The sequence below is a fragment of the Bufo bufo genome, chromosome 4, assembly GCF_905171765.1.
Source record: "Bufo bufo chromosome 4, aBufBuf1.1, whole genome shotgun sequence".
NCBI lineage: Eukaryota > Metazoa > Chordata > Amphibia > Anura > Bufonidae > Bufo > Bufo bufo.
The window spans coordinates 30758650-30781900 of NC_053392.1; positions in this window are offsets into that span (position 1 = coordinate 30758650).

Consider the following 23251-nt stretch of genomic DNA (forward strand, 5'->3'; position numbering starts at 1 on the left):
GCGGTGAGCGGGAAGGCCGAAGTTCCGCTGTAGCGCAGACAGGCGAGCAGCGGCAGGATGTGAACGGCGGAAGCGCGCACAGACGGCCCGCACTTTATGCAGCAGCTCTGACATGTTGGGGTAGTGGTGAATGAACCTCTGCACCACCAAGTTCAGCACATGCGCCAGGCAAGGGATGTGCGTTAAACCGGCTAGTCTCAGAGCTGCCACGAGATTTCGCCCATTATCGCATACCACCAGGCCTGGCTTGAGGCCCACCGGCAGAAACCACTCGTCGGTCTGTTGTTCAATACCCCGCCACAACTCCTTTGCGCTGTGGGGCCTGTCCCCCAAACATATGAGTTTCAGAATGGCCTGCTGACGTTTACCCCGGGCTGTGCTGAAGTTGGTGGTGAAGGTGTGTGGCTGACCGGATGAGCTGGTGGAAGCAGTGGAGGAGGAAGCCGAGTAGGAGGAGGAGGCTACAGGAGGCAGAGAATGATGCCCTGCGATCCTAGGGGGCGGAAGGACGTGCGCCAAGGAACTGTCCGCCGGGGGCCCAGCCGCCACTACATTCATCCAGTGTGCAGTTAGTGAGATATAGCGTCCCTGGCCGTGCTTACTGGTCCACGTATCTGTGGTTAGGTGGACCTTGCCACAAATGGCGTTGCGCAGTGCACACTTGATTTTATCGGACACTTGCATGTGCAGGGAAGGCACGGCTGTCTTGGAGAAGTAGTGGCGGCTGGGAACCACATACTGCGGGACAGCCATGGCCATCAGCTGTTTGAAGCTGTCTGTGTCCACCAGCCGGAATGACAGCATTTCAAAGGCCAGCAGTTTAGAAATGCTGGCGTTCAGGCCAAGGGCTCGAGGGTGACTCGGGGGGAATTTGCGCTTCCTCTCTAAGGTTTGAGATATTGAGAGCTGAACGCTGCTGTGTGATATAGTGGAGACGCTAGTTGACGGTGGCGGTGGTGGTGGTGTCGGTGGCACATCCTCTGTTTGCTGCTCGGCAGGTGGCAACATTCCTCTCGAGGCGGAAGCCGAGGCAGCAGCGGTAGAGGGAGCAGGGGGAGCCTCAGCGAGTGCCTGGTTTTTAAGGTGTGTACCCCACTGCAGTTCATGCTTTGCATGTAGATGCCTGGTCATGCAGGTTGTGCTGAGGTTCAGAACGTTAATGCCTCGCCTCAGGCTCTGATGGCAGAGCGTGCAAGTCACTCGGGTCTTGTCGGTAGGACATTGTTTAAAGAAGTGCCATGCCAGGGAACTCTTTGAAGCTGCCTTTGTGGGGCTGGGTCCCTGTTGGCGATGTCCAGTAGCAGGCGAACTCTGGGGGCGGCGGCTCGTCTGCTTTGGCCCCCTGCTCCCTCTTTGGCTTCGCTGTTGTCTCGGTCTCACCACTACCTCTTCCTCTGAACTGTGAAAGTCATCGCCACGACCTTCAGTCCATGTGGGGTCTAAGACCTCATCGTCCTCTGCATCGTCTTCCACCCAGTCTCCCTCCCTGACCTCCTCCTGTTCAGTCTGCACACTGCAAAAAGACGCGGCAGTGGGCACCTGTGTTTCGTCATCATCAGAGAGTCGGTGACTCTGCTGTGGTGGTATTCCCATGTCCTCTTCATCTGGAGACATAAGTGGTTGTGCGTCAGTGCATGGTATGTCTTCCTCCACTGGGGAAGGGCTAGGTGGACGCCCCTGGGAAACCCTGGAAGCAGAGTCTTCAAACAGAAGAAGAGACTGCTGCATAACTTGTGGCTCAGACCGTTTCCCTGATATGCTTGGGGGTGATGTGACAGACTGATGGGCTTGGTTTTCAGGTGCCACCTGTGCGCTTTCCGCAGAAGACTGGGTGGAAGACCATGTGGTGAACGTGCTGGAAGCACTGTCGGCCACCCAATCGATTAATGCCTGTACCTGCTCAGGCCTTACCATCCTAAGAGCGGCATTGGGCCCCACGAGATATTGCGGTACATTCTGCCGGCTAGTTGAGGGAGTTCGTTCCCTACTGTGTGCGCCTGGGGCCGAACGGCCACGTCCTCTACCAGCAACAGAGGCTCCACGGACACCACCACGACCGCGTCCTCGTCCCTTAATAGTATTTTTCTTCATTGTTGCGATTCAACTCGCACCACAATGAAATATATTATTTTTTATAAGCAAAATCCCCTCACTGGAATACTTTCAGTCTTTTGACTGTATGGATTACAGATGGAATGACTGTTATATGTGAGTACCGCTTTCTTTGACAGATTCTAGTATGGGTACATATATGTTTTCCCAACCCCAGCACATTAGTTTGCTAATTCCAGATGTATGAAACGCAGGCCTAACTGTATCTAGTATATTGAACGCCAGATAAACTAACTTGGCCTTTTTTAAATAAAAAAAATTCCCTCACTGGAATACTTTCAGTCTTTTGACTGTATGGATTACAGATGGAATGACTGTTATATGTGAGTACCGCTTTCTTTGACAGATTCTAGTATGGGTACATATATGTTTTCCCAACCCCAGCACATTAGTTTGCTAATTCCAGATGTATGAAACGCAGGCCTAACTGTATCTAGTATATTGAACGCCAGATAAACTAACTTGGCCTTTTTTAAATAAAAAAAATCCCCTCACTGGAATACTTTCAGTCTTTTGACTGTATGGATTACAGATGGAATGACTGTTATATGTGAGTACCGCTTTCTTTGACAGATTCTAGTATGGGTACATATATGTTTTCCCAACCCCAGCACATTAGTTTGCTAATTCCAGATGTATGAAACGCAGGCCTAACTGTATCTAGTATATTGAACGCCAGATAAACTAACTTGGCCTTTTTTAAATAAAAAAAATCCCCTCACTGGAATACTTTCAGTCTTTTGACTGTATGGATTACAGATGGAATGACTGTTATATGTGAGTACCGCTTTCTTTGACAGATTCTAGTATGGGTACATATATGTTTTCCCAACCCCAGCACATTAGTTTGCTAATTCCAGATGTATGAAACGCAGGCCTAACTGTATCTAGTATATTGAACGCCAGATAAACTAACTTGGCCTTTTTTAAATAAAAATAAAATTCCCTCACTGGAATACTTTCAGTCTTTTGACTGTATGGATTACAGATGGAATGACTGTTATATGTGAGTACCGCTTTCTTTGACAGATTCTAGTATGGGTACATATATGTTTTCCCAACCCCAGCACATTAGTTTGCTAATTCCAGATGTATGAAACGCAGGCCTAACTGTATCTAGTATATTGAACGCCAGATAAACTAACTTGGCCTTTTTTAAATAAAAAAAATTCCCTCACTGGAATACTTTCAGTCTTTTGACTGTATGGATTACAGATGGAATGACTGTTATATGTGAGTACCGCTTTCTTTGACAGATTCTAGTATGGGTACATATATGTTTTCCCAACCCCAGCACATTAGTTTGCTAATTCCAGATGTATGAAACGCAGGCCTAACTGTATCTAGTATATTGAACGCCAGATAAACTAACTTGGCCTTTTTTAAATAAAAAAAATTCCCTCACTGGAATACTTTCAGTCTTTTGACTGTATGGATTACAGATGGAATGACTGTTATATGTGAGTACCGCTTTCTTTGACAGATTCTAGTATGGGTACATATATGTTTTCCCAACCCCAGCAAATTAGTTTGCTAATTCCAGATGTATGAAACGCAGGCCTAACTGTATCTAGTATATTGAACGCCAGATAAACTAACTTGGCCTTTTTTAAATAAAAAAAATCCCCTCACTGGAATACTTTCAGTCTTTTGACTGTATGGATTACAGATGGAATGACTGTTATATGTGAGTACCGCTTTCTTTGACAGATTCTAGTATGGGTACATATATGTTTTCCCAACCCCAGCAAATTAGTTTGCTAATTCCAGATGTATGAAACGCAGGCCTAACTGTATCTAGTATATTGAACGCCAGATAAACTAACTTGGCCTTTTTTAAATAAAAAAAATTCCCTCACTGGAATACTTTCAGTCTTTTGACTGTATGGATTACAGATGGAATGACTGTTATATGTGAGTACCGCTTTCTTTGACAGATTCTAGTATGGGTACATATATGTTTTCCCAACCCCAGCACATTAGTTTGCTAATTCCAGATGTATGAAACGCAGGCCTAACTGTATCTAGTATATTGAACGCCAGATAAACTAACTTGGCCTTTTTTAAATAAAAAAAAAATTCCCTCACTGGAATACTTTATGGCTTTTCACTGTATGGATTACAGGTGGACTGGTATTAGTAGGGGTGACACAAGCACACCCAAGTCCCTGATGTAGGATTTCTATGGCACAGACCACTATTACAAGTGATTAATGGACGTTGGGAGAGATTGTGCTGCAGCACTAGTCCCAAGATGGCCGCCGCCTATCAGCCCAGTAACATGTGCCACAAAATGGTCTGCACAACCTTTAAAAAAAATAGCCTTGGACTGTGCTGCTAAATCGCTATTGGTCTGAATCCCAGGTGTAGATGTCTGACTTGTTTGGAGCTTTGGAATGCACACTGTGGCAGCTTCTGCTGCAGCACTACAAGTCGCAAAATGGCGGCCGGCGGTCAGCCCAGGTACATGTGGATGGAAAAATCACTCTGGCCACTCTAAAAATAGCCAATCCCTATCAAAAAAGCAGCTCAGCTGCAGTTGTTCAGATGAATCACAGGTGGAGGAGAGAAATTTGCTTCCAGTTATTCAATTATCCCTGCCTATTCTCGCCCTAGCATCAGCTGCGTCTATCCCTGTTCTATTCACATCGGGAGTGAGCACGTCCCGACGTGCGCACAAGCTTCTAAAGAGGCTCAGTCACATGCTGCACTTGGCCAATCACAGCCTTGCCAATAGTAGGCATGGCTGCGATGGCATCTTAGGGCAAGTAGTATGATGCATGTTGATTGGCTGCTTTGCAGCCTTTCAAAATGCGCCAAAATACATGCCGAACGACGAACCCGAACCCGAACTTTTACGAAAAAGTTCGGGTTCGGGTCCGTGTCACGAACACCCCAAAATTCGGTACGGACCCGAACTATGCTCGAACTGTTCGCTCAACACTAGTTCTGGGAGCTTAATCTGGGGCTCAAAATGCGGACTGGAGGCCTGAGTAAGTGGAAGAACCTTGCCCTAACTCAAAAGAACTGAGTTTTTCCCCCTAACTCCTGCACCCTCTGAGTCAGATTAGAGACATGGTCAGTCAGGGTCACCATAGGATTCATAATACAGTGGTTATTGGGCCTGTTAATCTGTAACGGTCGCGTACACACACACACAGGGGGGAGGGAAGTGACCACTGCGCTCCACCCTTACCCCTGGCCCTGCCTACTTGCCTCGCGAGTCCTAATGACAGGGGACAACTGGACGGCAATCCCTAACTTGGAATAAGTGCAGGGATGACAGACAGACAAACAACAGGACGTGAACGGACCGAGTCAATACCAGGAAAGCTACAAAGTACAAATGGAGCAAGCAGAGAATTGTCAGGGGAAGCCGGGGTCATAAATACCAGGAGAGACATGAAGTACCAAAAGAGTCAGCAGAGGATCGTCAGGAGGAGGCCGGGGTCAAATACCAGGAGAGCAGCAAAGTACAAAAGGAGCAGGCAGAGGATCATCAGGAATTCAGCAGAAGGTAAGTACGCCAGGAAAGACCAAATCACAGGTGGAACCTAAATTAACAGGCAACCTGTGGCCAGCAGGCTGCCTGTATTTATAGTGGGGAGTGAGGGTCATGTGACGTGGCCAGCGTCACATGTCCGACAGACCAACCAGTCGAGCACCGAGTGATCAGCTCGGCGCTCAAGGCAGACTAGGAGCAGGGAGCCACCCAGCTAGTAAAGCTGCCCTGGGAATGAGGTCAAACACAGATCCTCATTCCCAAAGCTAAGCAACAGTTCTGCGGGCAATGGGGGACCGAGTGCACCTTCGGAACCCCGTTACAATCAACCTCCATCATAAACGGTTGAGACACATCAAGTTGCATCAGAATGGGAGCAGACGCAAAACATTTCTTAATAGCAGAAAAGGCATGTAATGCCTCATCCGACCAGACAGAAAAGTCGGCGCTTCTTTTAGTCATATCAGTCAAAGGTTTTACAATGGTGGAATAATTCAAGATGAATTTTCTGTAGTAATTGGTAAAACCCAAAAACCGCATCAGAGCTTTCTGATTCTCAGGCCGGTCCCATTCCAGTACCGCCCAGACCTTTTCGGGGTCTATATGAAAACCAGAGTTAGAAAGCAGGTATCCTAAAAACGGTAGCTCCTAGAAAAGCAAATACACATTTTTCTAATTTTGCATACAATTTATTCTCCCGAAGGATCGACAACACCTGTCTCACGTGAACCTTCCGACTAAATGATGGAAAATATCATTCACAAATCGCTGAAAGACCGCTGGCGCATTAGTTAAACCAAAGGGCATAACATGATTCTCAAAATTACCTTCTTTTCCACAGAAGTAACATACCTTATTCAGCTTCCTAAAATCCCTATGACCTGAGCGAAAGGAAACCTGGCCCAACTGCATAGGCTCCTCTCCTGCCCCAGATTCAAAAGTCATATTACCCTGAGGACTAGGTGGGACGGATCCACTTACAGACGGGACCCCCTGCTCGAGATGAATCTTATACCTTTCTCTAAGACGTCTATCAAGCGGCACTGCCAAAGACATGGCCGTCTCCATGAATCGGGATACTCATGTAAAGCAAGGGCATCTTTCAACCTCTCAGATAGCCCCTGACAAACTGACTCCGGAGTGCAGGATCATTCCACCCCGAGTCAGTTGCCCATCTTCTAAATTCTGCACAATACGACTCCGCAGTACTTTCTCCCTGTAACAAACTGCGCAGCTTAGATTCAGCCATAGAGACGCGGTCTGGGTCATCATAAATCAAGCCCAAGGCTCTAAAAAATTCATCCACCGATCAGAGGGGTGGTGAACCGGTCGGCAGAGAAAAGGCCCAGGACTATGCATCCCCTTTGAGCAGAGATATAATGATCCCCACTCTTTGATTCTTGTCACCAGATGACATCGGCCGCAGATGAAAATACAACCTGCAGGACTACCTGAACCGTATAAAGTCATCACCACCCCCTGAGAACCTATCAGGGAGAGCGACTTGAGGCTCTAAGCAGACCTGATTCCTCTAACGGCGGCAGACGCCAGAGCATTCTGAAACCGTGCAACAGAACGGCGGAGATTAGCAACCTCCAGCGATAATCCCTGCATGCGATCAACCAAGGCATCCATAGCCTCCATTTCGCAAACAGCAGGAATATGACAGTTTTATGGCGGGTTATAATGTCAAGACAGGTGGGTAAGTGGGGAAACAACCAAACACAGGGAAAACCAACAGAACAAATGACTAGGCCCAAAAGCTAGGGATAAAAGGGTCACCTCCTAGCGATCCATAAAAGCTTTACCTAGACTGCTGTGCCCATGTGCATACCCTTAGGGTGGATATGAACATGCCCTCGTGCCTAAATCTGAACACCCTGGGCAAACCCTAAGCAGCAGGGAAAAGGGAAGAGGCAACCTGCTTCTTCCAACCAGGAAGAAGCAAGCGTCTACCTAGAGGCCTAGATAACACACACAAATGGAAAGGAAGGAGAGGACTTATCTTGAGAAGAGCTGGAGCAGACGATCCACCACAAATCAAGAGCTCTTAGAAAAGAACTATAACCCGCACAGGCCACTGGGGGAAGGAGGGATAAATAGCCTCACTAACGATGAAACCCAGTACACCTGAGGGAAGGGGGATCCAGCTCAAATCCAAATCAAAACAAACCAAGAAGTCAGACATGTGAAGCCAGTCTGACAGATCTCCGCACATTCACAGGGCAAGGCGTGACACAGGCTCTCAATCTAATTAAGGTTTTACGCACAAAACCAAAGTAAAAAATCTTTTTTATAGTAAAAATTGATTGTAAACATTCTTTCCTGTATATTTACTTGTACATAAAGTGCAAGTGCTGCCAAAAATAACAAGCAAGAGGCACTCTGAAACAACCTGTATATCGCATAAAGGAGGGCCTTATTCTCATTGAGTTGCGGTCCTGTAGGTGAGCTGACCCTGTAAAAGATATCGAGTTGCAGGCCTGCAGGTGAGCAGACCCTGTAAAAGATTTGATTTGCGGGCCTGCTGGTGAGCTGACCCTGTAAAATATTTGAGTTGCGGGCCTGCAGGTGAGCTGACCCTGTAAAATATTTGATTTGCGGGCCTGCAGGTGAGCTGACCCTGTAAAATATTTGATTTGCGGGCCTGCAGGTAAGCTGACCCTGCAAAAAATTAGATGTGAGGGCCTGCTGGTGAGCGAACCCTGTAAAAAAATTGATGCGAGGGCCTGCTGGTGAGCGGACCCTCTAAAAAATTTGATGTGAGGGCCTGCTGGTGAGCAGACCCTCTAAAAAATTATATGTGAGCGCCTGCTTGTGAGCGGACCCTGTAAAAAAATATATCTGAGGGCCTGCTGGTGAGCGGACTCTCTAAAAAATTATATTCGAAGGCCATATATGCAAGGGAATTATATGTGACATATAAGCAATGCATGTTGATATGACGGAAGAGGAGGAGGAGGATGAGAAAAGGAAGATTCAACCATATATCCTTGTTTGTAGTGGAAGGGGTGCATGGGAATACAGTCTAGTAACTACATTAAAAACAACACATCTAAAGTGCCTTTATGTTCATCAGCATTCATCTGGTGGAGTCGAGAAGTCATGGTCAATCCAGGCCTTGTTCATTTTTATATGAGTCAACCTGTCAGCATTTTCAGTTGACAGGCGGATACGCTTATCTGTTATAATGCCACCAGCAGCACTAAATACACGCTCAGACAAAACGCTGGAGGCAGGGCAGGCCAGCACCTCCACAGCGTAGAGCGCAAGTTCGTGCCACGTGTCCAGCTTGGACATCCAGTAGTTGTAAGGCACTGAGGGATCATTGAGGAAGCTGACACGGTCTGCTTTGTATTCCTTTACCATCTTTAAAAAAAATTCTCTCCTTGTGGCAGTAGGCCGCACATCATGGTGAGGGTGCTGGCGGGTGTCATGAAACTGTCCCAGGCTTTGGAGAGTGTTGCCCTGCCTTTGTTGGAACTGTTGTGTGTTCCACTTGTCTCCCCTCCTCTGTTGGCCAAGGAAGTACGGACTCTGCCGCCGGCGTTCTCACATAGAAAATTTTGGAGCAATTTTCTAACAAGGATCTTCTGGTATTGCACCATTTTGCTCGTCCTCTCCACCAAAAGGAATGAGAGATGAGATGTTCTCTTTGTAGCGGGTGTTGAGAAGGGTGAACAACCAGTAATCCGTGTCGTTTAAAATGCGTATAATGCGCGGGTCGCTGGAAAGTCAGCCTAACATGAAGTCAGCCAGAGTACCAACAGGCGAGACTTCGGTGTCGTCATCAGGAGGATCATTCCCAATCTCCTCATCCTCTTCCTCTTCTTCTGCCCACCCACGCAGAACAGATGGAATTAAACTTCCATGGGTACTACCCTCTGTAGCTGAGGCATCAACCTGTGTAATGTTTTCCCCCATTTCCACCTCTTCCACAAGCACAGCGTCGTCCTTAATTGTGAGCAGCGAGCGTTTAAGAAGACATAGAAGTGGGATGGTGACGCTGATAATAGCGTTATCACCGCTCACCATCTGTGTTTATTCCTCAAAGTTGCGTAAAACCTCACAGAGGTCAGACATCCATACCCACTCCTCGCTTGTGAATAGCGGAAGCTGACTGGAAAGGCGATGACCATGTTGCAACTTGTATTCCACAACTGCCCTCTGCCTGGCCAACATGTGGAACGTGGAGTTCCAGCACGTGCTCACGTCGCACAACAGCCGGTGAGCTGGCAATTTCAAGCGCTGCTGCAGCGTTGATAGACCGGCTGAAGCTTTCGGTGTCTTGTGGAAATGTGCACACACGCGGCGCACCTTCTCCATTAGCTCAGGCATATTGGGGAATGTTTTTAGAAACCGCTGAACCACAAGGTTAAATACGTGGGCAAGGCATGGGATATGTATAAGGTTGCCCAGCTCCAAAGCCGCCACCAAGGTTGAGTGGCGAGAGCCACAGCTCAGTCTGGTCTCTTATCCCCTGCCACAGCTCTGCGGCGGTGTGCTGTTTGTCACCTAGGCAGATCAGCTTCAGCACGGCCTGTTGCCGCTTCCTCACTGCAGTGCTACACTGCTTCCAGCTACCGACTGATGACTGACTGGTGCTGCACGTGGATAATTCGGAGGTGGAAGTGGAGGAGGAGGCAGAGGAGGAGAAGTGGAGGTTGGAGCCACTAACGTAGGTGGTGACGGAAACCCTGATGGAATTGGGGCCCGCAATCCTTGGTGTCGGTAGCACCTGTGCCATCCCAGGGTACGAGCCGCTCCTGGCCTACACAACATTTACCCAGTGTGCCGTCAGCGAAATGTAGAGTCCCTGGCCACCAGCACTTGTCCATGTGTCCATGGTTAAGTGGACCTTCCCAGCAACTGCGTTGGTCAGAGCACGTGTGATGTTAAGGGTCACATGTTGGTGTAAGGCTGGCACGGCACACCTTGAAAAATAGTGGTGGCTGGGGACTGCGTAACAAAAGATATCCACCGACATCAGGCTGCGGTAGGCCTCAGTGTCCACTAGCCTAAATGGCAACATTTCCAGGGCCAGTAATTTACAAAGCTGCTCATTTAGTGCTATGGCCTGTGGATGGTTGGCTGGGTATTTGCGCTTGCGTTCAAATTCCTGGGGTAATGACATTTGGACGCTGCGCTGGGACAGGGAAGTGGATGTGGTCGCTGCTGGTGCTTGCAAAGGTCCAGGTGCAGGGCGGCCCTGCGTCTTGGACAGGGGATTGGCCAGCACATAACAAAGGGGAAGAGAAAGCAGTGGTGTGACCCGCAGACCCAGATTGTTTACCCAGGCGTTCGGCCCACCTATTAGGGTGCTTTGATGCCATGCGGCGGGTCATGCTGGTGGTGGTGAGGTTGCTAGTGTTCACGCCCTGGCTCATTTTGGTGTGGCACAGGTTGCAAACTACTATTCTTTTGTTGTCCGCACTTTCATCAAAAAAGCGCCATACTGCCGAACACCTACCCGTTGGCAAGGGAGATTTACGCAAGGGGGTGCTCTGTAGAACAGTTGCGGGCCTGTTCGGTGGTGCCTGCCTTCTACCATTTACCACCCCACTGCCTCTTCCAGCCTGTTGCATTGCTGCAGATCCCTCCCCCTCTGTACTGCTCTCCTTGCTCGGCTTGTTGCCACCTTCCCAGGTTGGGTCAGTGACCTCGTCGTCCAGCACCTCCTCTTTCACTTCCTCACTCTGATCATTCTCCTGATTTGTTGACATAACCTCAACCTCAGTGATTGACAATTGTGTGTCATCCTCTTCCTCAACCTCTTGAGACTGTAATTGTGGTTGAGTCATTGGCAACTGTGTCTCATCATCATCCACCTCATTACACACTAATTGCCGTCCCCAGCATCATGTTCTTGTGACTCTGGATGCTCAAGAGGTTGGAAATCGGGACACAAGATCTCAGGTCCCTCTTCAAGCGTGCTTGGTGAGAGGGCCAAATCAATTAATGGAGATGCAAAGAGTTTCCTCTGAATATCTGAGTGTGGGATTACTTGTTTGGCCAGATTGTAAATGGTGGGAGGAAGGAGGATCAGGGTGAAGATTATGTGGACCCGACTTCTGGCTACTGAAACTGGACTTGGTGATAGACAGGGTGGTGCTTAATCGACTGGAAGCACTATCTGCTGCATCCAACCTACCACCTGCTCGCACTCGGCTGACTTCAAAAGTGGTGTCCTGCGCCGCCCTGCAAACTGGGACATGAAGCTAGGTATCTTGGATGATTGTTTTTCTTGTGCTCTGGCAGCAGGCACAGTTTCACCACACTCAGGGCCATGGCCTTTGCGTGCACCATCAGCATCATGGCCACTTCCCGTCCCTTAATGCTCGCCTTCTTCATATTAAATGTTATATGTTATAAGGGGCCGTTTATAGGAAAAATGTAAATAAATTATGGAAAAAATATATTTGTTGTCAGTAATATTTTTCCCAACATCTGGCCCTGACACACACGCGCCCGCTTGCAGCACAGATGTGACAATTCACTGCAGACACCGTTTATATGCAAAGTGTGGATAAATTATGGAAAATATATATTTGTTGTCAGTAGGGTTGAGCGAACCCGAACTGTAAAGTTCGGGTTTGTACCGAACTTTAGGATTTTTGAACCCCGGACCCGAACCCGAACATTTCCGTAAAAGTTCGGGTTCGGTGTTCGGCGGTTTCTTGGCGCTTTATGAAAGGCTGCACAGCAGCCAATTAACAAGCGGTTAACTGTCTGACCTTAGAAGCCATCACAGCCATGCCTACTAGTGGCATGGCTGTGATTGGCCAGAGCAGCATGTGACACAGGCTCTATATAAGCTTGAGTCACGTAGCGCTGCACGTCACTCTGCTGTTACAAGTGTATGGAGAGGATGCTGCTGGACTTGTGATTTCAGGGAGAGAATAGGAGAGAATCTAACTCAGCGATCTACCTAGAAATAGTTGTGTGGGTGCAGGACACAATCGTTTTACCCTGCCCTGAGGCCATTGACCAAAAAAAATAATAACTTTTATAATTCTGTTCAATGTGAGCTGTGGCAAGAAGGTTTGCTGTGTCTGTCAGCGTAGTGTCCAGAGCATGGAGGCGCTACCAGGAGACAGGCCAGTACATCAGGAGACGTGGAGGAGGCCGTAGGAGGGCAACAACCCAGCAGCAGGACCGTTACCTCCGCCTTTGTGCAAGGAGGAACAGGAGGAGCACTGCCAGAGCCCTGCAATATGACCTCCAGCAGGCCACAAATGTGCATGTGTCTGCTCAAACGGTCAGAAACAGACTCCATGAGGGTGATATGAGGGCCCGACGTCCACAGGTTAGGGTTGTGCTTACAGCCCAACACCATGCAGGACGTTTGGCATTTGCCAGAGAACACCAAGATTGGCAAATTCGCCACTGGCGCCCTGTGCTCTTCACAGATGAAAGCAGGTTCACACTGAGCACATGTGACAGACGTGACAGAGTCTGGAGACGCCGTGGAGAACGTTCTGCTGCCTGCAACATCCTCCAGCATGACCGGTTTGGCATTGGGTCAGTAATGGTGTGGGGTGGCATTTCTTTGGAGGGCCGCACAGCCCTCCATGTGCTCGCCAGAGGTAACCTGACTGCCATTAGGTACCGAGATGAGATCTTCATGACCCCTGGTGAGACCATATGCTGGTGTGGTTGGCCCTGGGTTCCTCCTAATGCAAGACAATGCTAGACCTCATGTGGCTGGAGTGTGTCAGCAGTTCCTGCAAGACGAAGGCATTGATGCTATGGACTGGCCCGCCCGTTCCCCAGACCTGAATCCAATTGAGCACATCTGGGACATCATGTCTCGCTCTATCCACCAACATCACGTTGCACCACAGACTGTCCAGGAGTTGGCAGATGCTTTAGTCCAGGTCTGGGAGGAGATCCCTCAGGAGACCGTCCGCCACCTCATCAGGAGCATGCACAGGTATTGTAGGGAGGTCATACAGGCACGTGGAGGCCACACACACTACTGAGCCTCATTTTGACTTGTTTTAAGGACATTACATTAAAGTTGGATCAGCCTGTAGTGTGTTTTTCCACTTTCATTTTGAGTGTGACTCCAAATCCTCCATGGGTTGAAAAATTTGATTTCCATTTTTTTATTTTTTTTTATTTTGTTGTCAGCACATTCAACTATGTAAAGAACAAAGTATTTCAGAAGAATATTTAATTAACTCAGATCTAGGATGTGTTTTTTTGAGCAGTGTATATACAGTTTTCATATTCTGTTACCAAAAAAAGACTTTTTTGGCAATCTACAACATCTGTATTAGTCAGTGTGCAATTTAAGCTAGAAATACACCCATCATTTTCTGTGGTTTGAAAAACACACTTTTTTTTTCTCAAAAAACAGTATTTTCCAGATCTGCAAGTGTTAAATTCAAGTTTAATATATAGAGCTTTCATATTCTGTTACCCAGGGCTTTTTTTCTCAGAGAAAAGGTGGTGGAACTCAGCCCCCCTCCCCTGGCCACGCCCCTACCCACCCCTAGGACCGCCCCCTAAAACCGCCCCTTTAGAGAACAGGGATGCAAGTAAAATTTGGGGGGGCTATAAAAGTCCAGCCCAGCAAAGAAACCCCCCAGATGGGGATGGCACTGTTAATGGGGGATCTGGGGATGGCACTGTTAATGGGGGATCTGGGGATGGCATCCGCAGATCCCCCATCCTATAACAGTGCCATCCACAGACCCCCCCCATCCTATAACAGTGCAATCCACAGACCCCCCCACCCCATAACAGTGCCATCCACAGACCCCCCCACCCCATAACAGTGCCATCCACAGACCCCCCCTTAACAGTGCCATCCACAGACCCCCACTTAACTGTGCTATCCACAGACCCCCCCACCCCATAACAGTGCCATCCACAGACACCCCCCCACCCCATAACAGTGCCATCCACAGACCCCCCACCCCATAACAGTGCCATGCACAGACACCCCCCCACCCCATAACAGTGCCATCCACAGACCCCCCTTAACATAACAGTGCCATCCACAGATCCCCCACCCCATAACAGTGCCATCCACAGACCCCCCACCCCATAACAGTGCCATCCACAGACACCCCACCCCATAACAGTGCCATCCACAGACACCCCCCCACCCCATAACAGTGCCATCCACAGACACCCCCCACCCCATAACAGTGCCATCCACAGCCCCCCCACCCCATAACAGTGCCATCCACAGACCCCCCCACCCCATAACAGTGCCATCCACAGACCCCCCCCTTAACAGTGTCATCCACAGACCCCCCCCTCACCCCATAACAGTGCCATCCACAGACCCCCCCACCCCATAACAGTGCCATCCACAGACCCCCCCCTTAACAGTGCCATCCACAGACCCCCCCCATAACACTGCCATCCACAGACCCCCCCCCCATTGCCGCTCCAGTACAGTTATAAAATGTGTAAATAAAATTAATAATGATTCTATTCATGAGGCCCCCTCTGTAGTAGAACATACAGTATATCCATCCTACTCACAGGGCTGTTATCGTAATCCAGGCCGGCCGGGCAGACGAGCGGCAGCGTCACTGACTGACGTCACGTGCCTGCGCCGCCTGCTTCTGCTTCATTCATAAAGTAGGCCAGGCAAGCACGTGACGCCAGTCAGTGACGCTGCCGCTCGTCTGCCCGGCCGGCCTGGATTACGATAACAGCCCTGTGAGTAGGATGGATATATTGTATGTTCTACCACAGAGGGGGCCTCATGAATAGAATCATTATTAATTTTACACATTCTATAACTGTACTGGAGCTTGGGGCCGGAGCACAGTGAACGCACCGGCCCCCAGCTCCTCCTCCCAGTCCCTCCCCGCTGATACAACGCAGCCTGCAATGCTGGAGCATGAAGGAAGAGACAAAACAAAAGAAAAAAGGAACCTGTATGCGGCGCCAAATCCCTCAGAGGTAGTCAGCTGCTTAATTTAGAATGGTAGAACAGTGGGTAATGGAGTGTCAAAACCAGCAGTCGTCTCATTCACTATTGAAAAATCCCAGATGCTTGTGCAACCCAGCAGGGTTACTTTTAGGATTAAATAGTGATGGTGAAATGAAGGTGGTCTATTAGAAATACTATATTAAAAGTAGTATATTAAAAATAGTATATTAAAAATGCCTCAGTGGGAATTTTTCAATCAAGGTATTCCCTCTAGAAAAGAGTTTTCTAAAATGCAATATTTAGAAATGGAAATTTTCAAGTAAAAAACTTTAGAGTAAGAAAACTCACTTCACCCAGGAGGGGCAGGGTGGGATAAAGCACATAACACCCACTCTGCTTCCTCCTGCGCCTGGGTCGCCTAAACGATCGTCTGGAAATGAACGGCAGTCACAGCTGGAACGTCTGGTAAATTTCCTCTTTATTAGCACAGGGTAGGGTAAAGGTAAAGGTAGGCTCAACGCGTTTCGGGGTCACCAAGGATCCCCTTCATCAGGAGCATAAGTAAATTACAATCGTTCACATGTATTTATACTTAAAAAGAGCGGCAAAAACCTGTTTGCAGGGCATCGGCAGCGGGGAGAGGAAGTGATGTCACTTCCGGTATGCGTTCCAGAGTGGAGCGCATATTGGCCGGCTGAGTTTGAAATAGTTCCGGTTTGCGTTCCAGCGTGGAACGCCCCGGAACCTAGGAGGTAAGAAGGCAAGCGCTTAGAAGGAAGTGACGTGGTTCAGAGTTGTGCTCCAGCTTAGAGCGCTTGGAGCGGCTGAGTAGTGAGTTCCGGTTTGCGTTCCACAGTGGAACGCAACGCAACTAATACAAGATAAATGCAGAATAGTACAATTTCAGGAGTGATATGGGAGGAGTCGTTATCATGGACCGCAGTTATTACTTAGCAGAAGCCAATGGAATCCTGTCGGATGACCACTACTACAGGACTATTTCAAGTGACCCAACACCCATTTTTAAAAAGGATCTCCAGTCACTAATAGACTCAGGTTTCTCTTCTGGAATCATAAACAAAAAAGAGAAAGTGTTCCTGTATAACAATCACCCCACAACAGCCCGTTTTTATTTTCTACCTAAGATACACAAATCCCTAGAAAATCCCCCAGGGAGACCTATAATATCCGGCATCAACTCCCTCACATCCAACCTATCGGCCTATGTAGATACTTTCCTGCAAAAATTTGTCATTCAACTTCCCTCACATCTCCGAGATTCCTCACACCTAATCGGTATTTTAGACACGGTCCAATGGAAAACCAATTACCATTGGGTAACATTAGATGTAAGCTCTCTATACAGCAATATACAACATGATTTAGGCCTCCGAGCAATCGAACATTTTTTATCCATGGATCATGAAATGCCCTCAGTTCAAAAGGATTTCATTCTCAAGTCCATCCACTTCATCCTTCACCACAATTTCTTTACCTTCAACGAAAATTTTTATCTACAAATAAAGGGGACAGCAATGGGGACAAAATTTGCGCCCTCTTATGCCAACCTTTTTGTAGGCCTTTTTGAAGAAAAGTTAGGCCTCCTCTCCCACAACCAGATCATCTTTTATAAAAGATACATTGATGACATTATACTAATTTGGGATGGAGGAAAAGATGAAATAGTCAATTTCATCAAGGAGCTAAACGCCAACAACTGGGGCTTACAATTCAGCTCCGAATATGACCCTCAGGAAGCTATATTCCTAGACATACACATCAAAACACTCTCAAACAAAATCACAACCAGAACACATTTCAAAAAAGTCGATGCGAATAGCTATCTTGAATATTCCAGCTGTCATTACTCCAAATGGAAAAACAACATTCCATTTGGCCAAATGAAAAGGATCAGAAGAAACTGCTCAAATGACCAAGTAATGAGGGAACAATTAAACATCATCAAAAACAGATTCAAAGAAAAAGGCTATCCGAAGGGACTAATCAATGCCACCGCAAAGAAGGTATGCACCCTAAACCAAAAAGTCACCCTCCAACCCACTCGACCTAAAAAAATTACAACCAATGAGAAATACCAATATAACTTAATCACCCGTTTTAATGCCAAACATAAAAACATCAGACAGATTCTGAATAAACATTGGAGTATCCTTCTTAAAGATCCAATCTTAAGAGACTCCCTACCCAGGCAACCGTCCCTTACATTCAGAAGAGCAAAAACTCTAAAGAATTTAATTGCCCCGTCCTGTCCCAAACTAGAGACGCAAAAAATGATCCTACCACTAGGGATGACCCAAAATACAAGTAAGATAGGGATACGAAAATGCCAACTCAAAAAGTGCCTATGTTGCACCATGATCACCCATGGGACCAAAGAGTTGCCTCTCAATACACCGAAAGAAGGCCATAGTGGAACATGGAACATCAAACAAGACCTACATTGTGGAACAAAACATGTGATATATTTACTAACCTGTCCTTGCAAATTAAAATATGTCGGCAGAACAACACAAACAGTCAGAGAAAGAATGAATGAGCACCGCTCAAACATCAGACGAGGCGTCTTAACCCATAGCGTATCCCGTCATTACTCAGAGAAACATAACAAGGACCCATCCACACTCAGAGTTTCACCTATAGAACACATAACCACCTCTTATCAACAACTTTGCCAGAAAGAAATGCACTGGATTTATCGCCTCAATACATTAACACCTTTTGGATTAAATGAATCGATCGAATACTCAAACTACTAACCGGAACCTCTAAATACCACTATGCCAAGAACAGAATATAATCAGAAAGTGTGGGTGCGAGATATTTGTAAATTTATGTATATGTATGTATATGTATTCATGTATGTATACATATGTTTTTGTATGTGTATGCAGTTGAAAACAAAACACAGAAAAAGCTACTTATATCCCCACATCGCCAACATGAACGGTCTGCGCACACACGCACAGACACAGCCTCCACCACAAGACCTTCCCTATTTTCCACATATTTCCGTCTATATCTCTCTAAGCACCCTACATACGAAAAAACATCTAACCGCACATTAGGGATCTGGCAAAGATCACATCTTTTACCAATGCTACACATGACTAAATGCATATTTTATTTTATTTTATTTTTTATTTATTATTTATTTTTTATCATTTCATTATATTTTTTATCCATCTTTGTATGTATTTTATGCGTATATATGTATATATATGTGTGTATGTAGGTGTGTGTTCGTGTGCGTGTATATATATGTGTATATGTGTCTCCTTTGGATCGGAAAACTTGGTTATGTTTTTGGAGAGGCCAAAGCACAGTCTGACTAACATTCATTTCACTCTGTTTTATTTATTTTTTAATTTTTATTTTTTCTATTTATATATGGTATTACCACTTTTATTCATTCTTTATCTAATTTTTCTACCATACAGTTTTTTAATAGTGTTCTTTTAATACTTACTGTTCACAATTCTTGCGCAATTTCTGTATAAGCTCATGCGGAACACTCCTGGTCCAATGACAGTTGAACACAGATCTGTATACAATTTATATATGTAACTTCTGTTTGTACTATTTGTAATTTTCAAATTGCTCTTTACTCTGGAGCAACTAATCGGTGCAATTTCACCCCCTCCCCTTCTCCCAACCCTTCTCCCCCCTCCCCTCCTTGCCCATATATACAGGATTAGAGTAAAAAACCTTGCATTATCACCACCGTATATGCCCCCTATCACCATTCCAGACAAGCCACCCATATCACTCCTGAAATTGTACTATTCTGCATTTATCTTGTATTAGTTGCGTTGCGTTCCACTGTGGAACGCAAACCGGAACTCACTACTCAGCCGCTCCAAGCGCTCTAAGCTGGAGCACAACTCTGAACCACGTCACTTCCTTCTAAGCGCTTGCCTTCTTACCTCCTAGGTTCCGGGGCGTTCCACGCTGGAACGCAAACCGGAACTATTTCAAACTCAGCCGGCCAATATGCGCTCCACTCTGGAACGCATACCGGAAGTGACATCACTTCCTCTCCCCGCTGCCGATGCCCTGCAAACAGGTTTTTGCCGCTCTTTTTAAGTATAAATACATGTGAACGATTGTAATTTACTTATGCTCCTGATGAAGGGGATCCTTGGTGACCCCGAAACGCGTTGAGCCTACCTTTACCTTTACCCTACCCTGTGCTAATAAAGAGGAAATTTACCAGACGTTCCAGCTGTGACTGCCGTTCATTTCCAGACGATCGTTTAGGCGACCCAGGCGCAGGAGGAAGCAGAGTGGGTGTTATGTGCTTTATCCCACCCTGCCCCTCCTGGGTGAAGTGAGTTTTCTTACTCTAAAGTTTTTTACTTGAAAATTTCCATTTCTAAATATTGCATTTTAGAAAACTCTTTTCTAGAGGGAATACCTTGATTGAAAAATTCCCACTGAGGCATTTTTAATATACTATTTTTAATATACTACTTTTAATATAGTATTTCTAATAGACCACCTTCATTTCACCATCACTATTTAATCCTAAAAGTAACCCTGCTGGGTTGCACAAGCATCTGGGATTTTTCAATAGTGAATGAGACGACGGCTGGTTTTGACACTCCATTACCCACTGTTCTACCATTCTAAATTAAGCAGCTGACTACCTCTGAGGGATTTGGCGCCGCATACAGGTTCCTTTTTTCTTTTGTTTTGTCTCTTCCTTCATGCACCATGTCCACTTTAGATTAATTCTATCTGGACATTACACCTGTGGCAGCCTCTAACATCCTACACACAAAAAAATATATTAATAAATATATACAAAAAAGAACAACAACAATAATAAAAATCAATAAGTATTCATCCGAAATATATTTTGGACCCTAGATACCTCATATCACCACCTAACGGTCCGTTCCTCTTGGCGCCCTGCCTGGATATCCCAGACTCTCTAGACACCAGAGAGTTTGTGACTAATCCCCTCTTCTTTTTTCCCTATATCTCTGTCTTATGCTGGAGCATGGCAGGCTGCGATGTCAAAAGGTGGCGGAACGCCGTTCCGGTGCGTTCCGCCAGAAAAAAAGCCCTGCTGTTACCAAAAAAAGACTTTTTTGGCAATCTACAAAATCTGTATTAGTCAGTGTGCAATTTAAGGTAGAAATACGCCCATCATTTTCTGGGGTTTTAAAAACACACAATATTTTTCAAAAAACTGTATTTTCCAGATCTGCAAGTGTTAAATTCAAGTTTAATATATACAGCTTTCATATTCTGTTACCAAAAAAACTAAATTTTGGCAATCTACAATATCTGTATTAGTCAGTGTGCAATTTAAGCTAGAAATACACCTATCATTTTCTGGGGTTTGAAAAACACACTTTTTTGACAAAAAACACTATTTTCAGGCCTTGCAGCATCAGCACGTGTGAAATTACAGGCTTATATACTGCTGTCAAATTCAGTTCTTAAACAAACACTTGTTTGGGCACAAAAAAAATTAGTTGGCAGCCTTTGATGCTGATGTCATTGTGAGATACACCCTTAATACATTAGGGTTACATTCAGAGATTTTACATACCGCCATTTGGTGCACCAATAATGAGTTCAGGCCTACACTGGTTCAGGGCGTGTGAGATACACCCTCTACATACAGGGGTTTTAATCAGGCATTTGAAATACAGCCATTTTGTGCAAAGAAATATTTACTTCAGGCCTACACTGGTTCAGGCCGTGTGAGATACACCCTCTACATACAGGGATTTGATGCAGGCATTTAAAATACAGTCATTTTGGACAAAAAAATCTTTTATTGAGGCCTAGTCTGGTTTAGGCCGTGTGAGATACACGTCGTTCTATTCTACTATTAAACACCCATTTAGGGCAAGATCCTAAATTTGAAAAATATGAGGAGAGCGTCAAATAAGGGACGTGGTCCAGGCCGTGGTGCTGCTAGTAGAGCTCCTGTTGCAGGGAGAGGACGTGGTCGATCTGTGCCAGCTACACGCACAAGTGAAACCCCTTCCTCAGGTGAGAGTAGGCAACAGAACCTGCAGCGGTATTTGGTCGGGCCTAATGCTGCTCTACGAATAGTGAGGCCTGAACAAGTATAGGCGATAGTAGATTGGGTTGCTGACATTGTCTCCCACCCAGTCTCCTGCTGAAAGACCACAGTTGGCACCTGCAGCCGACGTCCATCAGTCTTTCACCTCGCCCCCTTTGCTAATCAGCCAAGCAGTCTGAGCCCCAAGTCATGCAGCAGTCTCTTCTGCTTTTTGATGACTCTGTTAGCAGGGTTTCCCAGGGCCATCCACCTAGCCCTGCCCCAGAAGTGGAAGAGATTGAGTGCACCGATGCCCAACCACTTATTTTTCAAGATGAGTACATGGGAGGACCATCGCAGCACGTCTCGGCTGATGACGAAACACAGGTGCCAACTGCTGGGGCTTTCAAAAGTGTGCAGACCGACAAGGAAGGCAGGGGTGAAGACTGGGTGGAAGATGATGGTTTACCTCTGGCATTTTTGACTCCAGATCTCACTGACTCGCGGCCAGGCTTGCACTCTATGGCCAAGCTGTATGCTGCCATCCTGCCACTGTCTCTCAAACAAGCTGCCACTCTCACCAGCTGATGATGATGATGAAGTCCCCTTTTAACCCAGCTCCCAAGTGTGATCAGCTGCATCATCATCCACTACTGTCTGCTCATCACTTATATCACCCTATTCAGTCTCAAGGCCGCATCCCTGACCGCTCAGAACACTGTCATAGTTGCTGCTTGCACGCCTACAGGAGGAAGCTGCGGAACTCTCCTCCAAATCTGGACCGGGCAATAGCTGCCGACTGTCCTTAATAATATCTTCCTAGCTAAAAAGCAGAGCAGAGCCAGCAACATATGTCAGTTGCCTGGCAGAAGGAGCAGCAAAAGAAAGAGGCAGGTTTAGGACAGATGAGGGCACAGAGCTTGTTCCTGGACCATGCCAACTAAGTATATTTAATATATATATATAATATAGCTTAGATATATATAGCTGTCATAGAGCTTAGATACATATAGGTGTCATAGAGCTTAGATACATATAGATGTCATATAGCTTAGATACATATAGAAGTCATATAGCTTAGATACATATAGCAGTCATATAGCTTAGTTACATATAGGTGTCATAGAGCTTAGATACATATAGGTGTCATAGAGCTTAGATACATATAGCTGACATATAGCTTAGATACATATAGCAGTCATATAGATTAGATACATATAGGTGTCATAGAGATTATATATATATATATATATGTCATATAGCTTAGATGCATATAGGTGTCATATAGCTTAGATACATACAGCTGTCATATAGCTTAGATACATATATAAGTCATAGAGCTTAGATACACATAGCAGTCATATATGACACCTTTATGTATCTAAGCTATGTCACAGCAATATCTATATTATGGACAATGATTTCCTCTGTGATGTTCCTGGGGGTGGTTTTGAGCTACCAGCTGGGGCTAGTAAAGATCGCCAGGCGTAGGGCAGCGGGCACACTGGTGGACCGGAGGGAGGGAGCTTTGGAATCCATGGAATCTTTCTTCACGGCTGCTGGCACTGATAATGATCGTGCATGAGCGATCCCTCACAGGAGCCGCGCAGCCAGATAGACAGAGAGACAGGGGGCAGGCACCAAAGGCTCTGACGTTTCGTTTACAGAGTCTGGCCCCTACCTCAAGCAGGGAGAA